Below are 9571 nucleotides of genomic sequence, written 5' to 3'. Positions count from 1 at the left end.
CAAAACCTTCTCTTTTCTTGCAATTCCTTTTGATTGAACTCAAGTCTCACAAAATTCTCAAGCTTAGAACCAAATCTTCCCACTCTCTCCATCTCTCTCACGTTTGTGTGTGTTTATGAGCTCAAAGATGTATATAAAATTAAGAAAAAGAATGAGTGGGGGTATAAAAGGTGCCTTATATAGGCTTAGATCAAAATTTCATTAGTTAGGCTTAATTGAGCATTAATTATTCTAATTTAATCGTTTCGAATCGAATTTCAATTAAACCTACCATAAACTTCTAAAAATTCCAATTAACACATAAATCAAGTCAATTTCTGAATCGAATGCCGTTAAGGCCTTCAATTCGCAAACCAAAACAGAAACATGAATAGATCTTTCTACATTAAACAGATATAAACATATATAAGGCAACATATGACGTAACATTTCACTTTAATTATTTATTAGGCATAATTAAGCATGGATTAACGTCAATCATGGGTCGGGGTTGTTACATCTTTCTTCCTTTTATTTAACTGTTTATGATGGTTAGTTTAGGGCATTATCTTTTGTTTAGCATCTCTCTTGCCTTGGATTCACTTGTCTTGCATAAATCAAGGTTCGGTTCATCATTTTAACTTGCATTGTTTGTTAAATACTTCTTTGAATATGTGCTTAGACTACATGCTATCAAATTGCTTCATATGCTATATTAGTAGCTGAGCCTAGTAATTGCATGTCGCATGCGTTGCATTAATCATATTGCATAATTAGGATCATGCATTTTTTTTCTAACTTTGTCATCTTTTTTGACTTGGAGTAAGCTTTTATTTGCTTTAGCATATTGCATAAGTGTGATTCTTGCCATGTCTAACATGCTTGCCATGAGGCTAAGTGCTTAAGTTATAAAACTGTTTGAGTGCCTGTGGATGAAGGCTAATTTCTTGAATTGGAATACTTTGAGTAATATTCATATGCAATCACTTTTTCAAGTGGTACATATTCGAAACAATTTTGCAAACAAACATGAATCAAAGGTTCCAATTTTTGCAAGTTAGTCTATACTTGTGTGCGCATCACATAGTAATGCTAGCCTAATAAATCGGAACAAGAGCATATAATATAAATAAGATTCACATCATGATTAGTAAAGGTCGATCTTTGATCGGGCGAGCGAGGGTGCTCAATTCATGACCTTCCCCTCTCGTACTTAAGTTCTCGAGCTGAGACAATCTTGGTGATAACGTACACGTGGCCTTTGGCACGAGTCACGGGTTTCCTAATTTTTCTAAAAATATTTAGGTGGCGACTCTGTATCTAGCAAAGCAGTCAATTTTTGACAATTTGATTCAAAATCGATTTTTCAAAAGATGTGCCGGATTGGGACTCTTTGGTGTTATAGACACCCCATTTTGACCGGCCCTAAGACTTGGTCACTTTCTTTTGATTACCCAATGATGAAAATAAGAATATGTTATCTCACAACATTCTCAATGAAAAGATGGAATGTAAAGTTTAATCCCAGCCTTACACCTGTTTTTGCTAAATTATTTTAGATCCATTCACCTTTTTCTTTTCCTTTATTATGCATTATATATATATATATATATATATTATGTTATATTATTATATAATATTTTATTAAATTTATTTGGTGCCGTTTTTGCACCCACACACCATACTTTGGTATATATATATTAAATATCAAATATTTTATATATTATTACTATTCCTCCTTTGAAATTCCCCAACATTCCACCGTTTGTTTTCTTATTTTCTTTTGTTTTAGACCCACTTTGGTCAAGTTATATTACATATTTGGTCTGCTAAAATGTAACAATCCTAGTTTTGCCACTTCGCTGAGTATGTCGGGGATCGAGCTGCCCAGTCAGCTCGTAGGGGTCCAGGGGGCAGCGCCCCTTGGCAGGTCCTAGGGCAGCGCCCTGGCAGGGTTGAGGGGCAGCGCCCTCAAAGCAAAAATGCAAAATGCATTAAAAGTTGCTTGTCCGCTCGAGCGGAGAATGTTTGGTTCCAGAAGTTTAACCTCTCTACAAAAGTACTAGGAAAGTGTATTTGACGCTCGAGCTGGGCTTTCCACGCTCGAGCAAACCATGTTATATCAGTTCGTGAATCTGATATTTCAGATCACTTTTGTATATCTCTCTCTAAAAACCCTTTTCTCTCCCTTCTCTCTACATTTCCCTATGCCAAATTGGATCAAAACCTTGATTTCTCAAGATCCATTAGAGTTCTGCCATAGGTTCTTTATCAAAGTTGGTTAACTTCTCGAGGGCTTCGTTGTGTGCGGTGAAGATCGAGTTTCAACACCGTTAATTTTGGGGGTTTCATCTCATTTCTTCTTCAAAACTTGAGGTAGGGATTTTCTTAGAGTTATATATATATTTTGCAAGATCAATATGATTTTCGAAATCATCCTTCGATAGCTTTGAAAATTGATTGTTGATTCAAGAAGTTGAGCGATTTTGAAAGTGGGTTTGTCTCTTGTTCTTTTAAAATGATCTTATGGGTTTTGATCTTCGTTGATTGAAGAAAATATTATTTTGGAAAGTTTTCTTTCAAAAGATTTGAGTTGTATAGTTTTGGTGAGAAAACCTAGAATTTGGGGATTTTTTTAAAAAAAGAAGACTGAAAATCCATGAATGATATTGTTATATTTATTTTGTGTGTCAAAATAAATGGATGTTTGGAAATTTTCTTATTTATATTTATATAAATGATGAATTTCAGGAAATATGAGAATTGTTGTTCATTTTGGAAATTATTGTTCAGAACGTTGAAATAGTCTTGAAATAACTAATTGTTGACGATACTTGAGAAGAGGGAATTGTGTTATTTCTTGGATGATGAATTGGAATAAAAGTATTTATATTCATCTTGTGAAATTGGCATATCAATTCATTTGATTACATTAAACTTTGAAAGTTGATTTGAAAACTTGCATTGAGAAAAGAATGTTGAGAAATAAGTTTTCATGGAATGGTTTTGGGGTAAATACATTGGTAAGTCTTAATAGGTAGTGTAGATGATATTGAATAAGTTGGCCTGAGAGTCCGGGGTGAAAGACTGAAAACCCGCGCGGATAGGTGTCGAAACTTCCGGTTAATACTGGTAAAAATGACAATTTGGTAGTACTTGTATAGTTTACTTCCAGACACCGGCCTAGGGATTACCAGAGTCGTATTTACTGCCCTTGAAATAAATTATTAAGTTTTGAACAATTGAAATTGCATGATATCATTGAGCATAATGGTTTTCAAAAAATGAAAATGTGATTTATCTTCAAAAAAGGCATAGCATGGCAAGTGTATTTCATCTCTTGAGAATTGTATAAAATGTATATACTTTGTTAAGAATTTCCTACTAGGCTTTATGCTCACCCTACGGGATTTTTGTGCAGGAAAAGATGGGGTGATGCCGCCTAACTAAAGGCGAGGAAATGTGTGTTGAGAGTACGAGACTCTCATTTTGCTGTAACTTTGTGTGTAAGTCAAGGGTTGTATGTGTGTGGAATTAAATAATCGTTTTGTGTAACCAGGCTCAAGCCTTGGAAACTTGTAAACCCTTTGGTGTATTTATTTGTTTATTTACTTGTTATTGGATTAATGTATTGTTGCATAAAGAACTATTGTATCATGTAATGTAAGTTTTGAGATTTATATTCGATTTTCCTTGAAAGAGCCATGATTGTTGTATTATTATTTGGGCTAGAAATTTGGGGCGTTACATAAAATATATTTTATTAATCCATGTATTTTGTTATTTTATAATTTTATATATTTGTGTGTTTTTATATATATTTTTGGGTATTTGTAAATATATTTATTCTAATAATACCTTTTTATATATTATTATACTGTAAAGTGCATAGTAATTTTACTGTACAGTGCACAGTAAAATCACTGTGCACCTTTTGAAGTTAGCACCGTTTGTTCTTTTGTCATGTTCTTTATTTTCTTTTCTATAAAAGGGGATTGGGAGAAGAATTGAAGGAGAGGATCAGATTAGATAATTGAGAGGATTGAAAAAGAGAGAATTAGATTAGAGAATCAGAGAGGAAAAAAAGAAGTGGTGCGAGAGAGTTTGAGAGAAAAAGAATCAGAAAGAAGGAAAATTATTTTTTGAGAGAGAGAGGGAAAATAAAATATTTTCTTAGATATTTTATTTTTCTGAATCAAACTTTTATTTCTATTTCATCAATACACCATTCAAAAACCAACCACTAAAGTTGTAATTCCAAATTTTGGACTGAGAATTGAAAACACATTCCACAGACTTGAGGGTAATCAAAAGAAAGTTTGTGAATTAGAAAATTCATCATTTCCTCAAAAGGTGAGTTTTCGTAAACTTTCATTTAATTTAAAAATGTGATATAATTTGTTTGAATATTTCATTTACTGCTTTTCATAACTCTTTTTTTTATCGCTTTAATGGGAAGGTTGCACCACTCACATATCTATTATAAATTACTTTTTATATAATTGGTTTACCATTAATGGGAAGGCTGCACCACCCACATATCTGTTGTAAATTACTTTTATTTATATATATATATATAATTGTTTTACCATTATAATGGAAAGGCTGCACCACCCACATATATGTTGTAATTTATTTATTTTTATATAACTATTTTATTGTTTTAACGGAAAGGCTGCACCACCTACATATCTGCTGTAATTTAAATATTGTATATAAATTGTTGTAATTTATTACTTTAAATAATTTACCCCACCGGATGAATAGCATCCTCCGGCGGTGAATCGTAACCTCCGATGGTAAATAGTACCTCCGGCGGTAAATAGTAATCCCGACGATGAATAGTACCTCCGGTGATGAATAGTAACCGTGGACAAAAAATGCCCAATAAGATGAATAATGACCAAAGAGGGTGAATAGTACTGTCAGCGGTGAATAGTGCCCCCGGGATGAATAGTGCTCCGCAAAATTGAGTTTTTTTTAGCAAAATAGAGTAATCTCCCTGCGTCAAGCGAAACAGTTTCTGGTGGTTTTCAAGGCATATGAAGATTTTTCTTTGTTTATTTTATTTTGAGTGTTTTGTGAGGTTTTTATTTTGTTGTAATGTTCTCTCCATCCCTCTCTAATTTGGTTTGTAATTATTCTTTCAAAGTGTTATAATAATTCCCCACCCCGCTTCTTTCTATCTCGTTCTTTTACTTGCTTTCTTTATCTGTGAATATGCATCATATTTCGTCTTTCATTATATCCATGTTTTGCCTCCATGTTTCATGCATATTGATTCGGCTAATTTTGCATTTGTGGACTTAATCAATTCTTGTGTGATTATGTGCACTACCTCATGTTCTTGAGATGATTCACATGTCATATCTTAGAAGCCGAATGTTTAGTTGCACCTCATGAGTGAATTGCATTAGGATTTTGTATATAAGATCATGCATATTTTACTAACTTTGTTTTGTAGCTTGTTCGCGAGTCGTCAAACATGTAAGTTTTTTATGCTTTGGCATCCCGTTTGTGTGTGTTTTTCTTACTATGTTTAGCATTCTACCATGAGGCTATTTGCTTATGTGATATAACTCTATGAATGCCAATGGATGGAGGTTGTGTCGCTTAATTTGGAATGACATTGATTTTCATGTTTGTAAGTTCAATTTATTTGGGTTGTACATCTTCAAAACTCTTTCAAAACTACATGAAATCAAGTTGTTCCAAAGTGGGTGACATAGTCTATACTTGTATGTTTCACATAGTAAATTTTAGGATTTATTAAATAATCAGAACATGAACATATAAAGAAAATAAAATTCATATCATGGTTAGTAAAGGCCGATCTTTTGATCGGGTGAGCGGGGGTGTTCAATTAATGACCTTCCCCTCTCATACCTAAGGTTCCGAACCGAGATAACTTTGGTTACGACGAACAATGGCCTTGGAACGAGTCACGGGTTTCCTAATTTTTCCAAAATAAATATTAGGTGGCAACTATAAGATCTGGTGATGTAATCCATTTGTGGCAATAATATTGTAATAAAATGGATTTTCTATAAAATTGCCAAATCTGGACTCTCATCTATGTTTCACATTGCACTCGTGAGACTAGATCAAAGAGACCGAGGGTCTGAACTGTTTAACGCTCATGGGTACCCCATGGCCATGTTACAGTGTTTATCTATTTCACATTGCATTTGTGGGATCAGATTCAGCATCACGGGAGTCTGATACTGTAGGGCTTATTCGTCTTCCGAAATGGGGCACAAAAAGTCGAGCTATATTTATTCGTAAGCACCAAAGTGGGGTGGATCTGTCTTAAGGACAAAGTGTCACACACTTGACTTGATCTTTTTCTACTTATTTACATCAGTAAATAAATTCTGTAAGTAATTTATTTTATTTGTTTGATTTGGTTTCAAATTATTTATATTACACAGAAGATTGTTCCAACAAAAGAGACCTCACCTTCCAGTTAAGAGACCGGTCAGCTTGTTCGGCAAGATATCTATCTAGTCCAGAGTCATTGGTCTGCATGGTCACCGGGAAAATTTGTCACGGGCAAACACAGTTGATTAATAAAAACCATCAGTCTAGAATAAATCAATCATTTATGTCATTCACCTTATCTATCTTCCCAAAGATCTAATCCCTTAAAGTTCTTCAATGTCAAATGTGGTGGCAAACTAAATCTGCAGTCATTGTTGTCAAATTGTGAATTGTTTTGTTAAAATAGTGAATTGAGCATTGTATTGTGAACTGTAAGATTCACTTTATTTAATGTATAATATATAATTTTATATACGTATATCCATATAAAAATCCACAAATAGTGTTTAAAAAAATAAATATCAATATAATTAAATTATATACATGTATATACATATAAAATCATGTAAATCAATATAATTAATTGATCACTTTTCTTCTTTATTTTTCTATTTTGGGAAAACGATGTCATTCCATACAATTATTGAATTATGAATCACATGATTCTAACAACAATGTCCATGGGGTAACCCACATAAAAAATTAGGACATAAAAAACCTCTTGTAGTTTAAATGATAATTGGATAGAGAAGAAAGACTTTTTCAATTCCCCATTTGTTTGAAATTTGGTGAGACCAAAAGTAGACAGAAATTGAAAATGAAAATTTTTGGACTTTTTGTTGCGTCCGATCTTAGAATGTCTTCGCTATCTCCAGGTGGCAAACTTGGAACTTTTTCAGTTCCCCATTTGTTTGAAATTTGGGAGAGGTTTCTCTCTAGTTGAGTATCTCAATTAGAGGGTATTGTTGAGTTTTTGTGGATTTATCATGGGCCCATAATATGGACCGTTCAATATGTAGAATTCATCGAGTAATTTATTTTTCTAAGAAATCACATTGATCAGATATCAATAGTCATTTAATCAATCATATTGGTATCAACGGTAAGTATGATTTTTAAAATAAATATACTTATCGTTAGCACAAATGTAATCTAATCAAGTGGCTATCGATATCCGATCAACGTGATTTTTTGAAAGAATAAAGTACTCGGAAAGCCTTACACATTAAATGGTTCAGATCATCGATGCGGGTTCCATGATGAACTCATGGAGGCCCAACAATACTCTCCAGTTCGAATTGGATTGGAGAGAAACCTTTCTCTAAAATTTGTTCGAAAATTATAAACCCATTTAGATTGTGTTTGGTTAGAAGAATTGATGAGAGAAATGAAAAAAAAAAAATGTAATATCACTTTTTTGTTTAGTTATAATGGAAAATATTGGAGAAAAGAAAGTGGGAAGAAAATGCAATTCCACTTTTTGTCTTTTAGGTTCACTTTAGGCTTTTTTGCTTTCTCTATTTCTCGACTCAACGAAACATAACTTGAAATTCGAATCCGATCAATTTTTTCTTATTTTCTTTTATTTCCCTTTCCTTTTCCATTTTCTTAGCAAATCTTCCAACCAAACACAGTCTTAATGGGTTGTTTCTTGAGAATTCTTTCAAAATTAAAACTAAAATTAAATTAGTGTTTGTCAAACACGATGTGTGTACAATTTAAGCAAGTAAAAATAAAAATAAAAATGATAAAAAAATTATTATTCATAATTTGTGTTGTTGCTCAAGTGATAAGAGCCTTCTTAATCCATCAAACCTCAGTCTAGCCAATGCTATTGAATGGCAATATACTGCAAATTTCCATAATTTTACCAGGACCAATTCTTTCTTGGCAGTGGGCTGGAAACCTCCCAAGTTTGGATCCTTCAAACTCAAAACAGATAGTACGGCTAAGGGAAGTCCAGGATTAGCCTTTGCGGGGGAACTTGTTAGAGACCATTTGGGTCACTAGGTTACTAGTTTTGGCAAGAATATTGGCGTGGTGTCTAGCATCAAGGTTGAACTTTGGGTCACGAAAGATGGTCTTGTTGGAACAATCTTCTGTATAGAGAAATGAAACTTGAAATAACAAAAATAAAATACTTACTGTAATATTCTTATACTGGAAAGTTGGAACTGAAACTTTTGATCAAGTCGAGTATGTGACATTTTGTTCTTAAGAAAGATTCACCGTCGCACAGGTGCTTATAGGTTATTGGCGTCTATCTCCCAAGATACAATGATCAGAAAATGCAAATTATAACAACACTACAAACAATCTGCCAGGCGAATCAAACCTATGTTCTGCATCTCTCTAAAATCTCTATGAATTAGTATGAAGAATATAAAAAGAATGCTAGAATTTGAGGAATTTTGGAATTAATAAAATTGGAATGGGGTTGCCTTTATATAGATTTTGTTGGCACCTATTCAATTTGAATAGAAAATGCATGAAGAAGGGATATGCTCCTTCCTTTAAAATAAAGAGACACCATGAAAGGGTGACACCATTTCATTCAAATGGAGGGTTGACTCTTCCTTTAAAACAAAGAAATATCATGAAAAGTTGTACCCTTTCATTCAAATGGAGTCTATTTCAATTTACCACTGCCTTTATAAATTTTCCAATAGGTTTTAACCTAACAATGGAGCCAAATATTGTTAATTTGGAAGTTGAAACCGATGCACAAGTTTGAAACTTCTCATTCTGAGGAACAGTAACAAGTATCACTATCTTAACAATTTCATATCTGATTGCAAGTACCTCTTGCATTACCTAGGGGTGAAATCAATTAATCATGTTTATTGTGAAGTGAGATGAAGATGCTACTATTTGTAGGGTTTAACCCTTATCTTAAGATTTTGTTTGGTATGTAAAATATTGTGGTGTTACTTATGTATGCATATATATATGGAAACTTATTTTGTTTCATATAAGTCTGCACAGTTCATTGGATGTTATATTTAATATATATGCTTCTGCAAGCCCCTATAATTATGCTTTTGTTTAAGTAGGCATTCAGTAATATTAGATTACTGGCCGGTCACATCGCTAATCCCTTGGGGCGGGGATTGGGTCGTGGCAAGCATAATTCTAATTTGCATAATATTTTTAACGCAAACTAATTTTACATAATATTTCTCATATATATAACTATTAATTTGTAACAAATTTCATATCTTAAATCTCTTTCATACTTATTTTTACTTTGATATTTCATTAAAAGTTAAAA

The sequence above is a fragment of the Camellia sinensis genome, chromosome 9 (assembly GCF_055761805.1).
Source record: "Camellia sinensis isolate YWXY chromosome 9, ASM5576180v1, whole genome shotgun sequence".
Taxonomy (NCBI): domain Eukaryota; kingdom Viridiplantae; phylum Streptophyta; class Magnoliopsida; order Ericales; family Theaceae; genus Camellia; species Camellia sinensis.
This window is presented reverse-complemented; position numbering follows the sequence as displayed.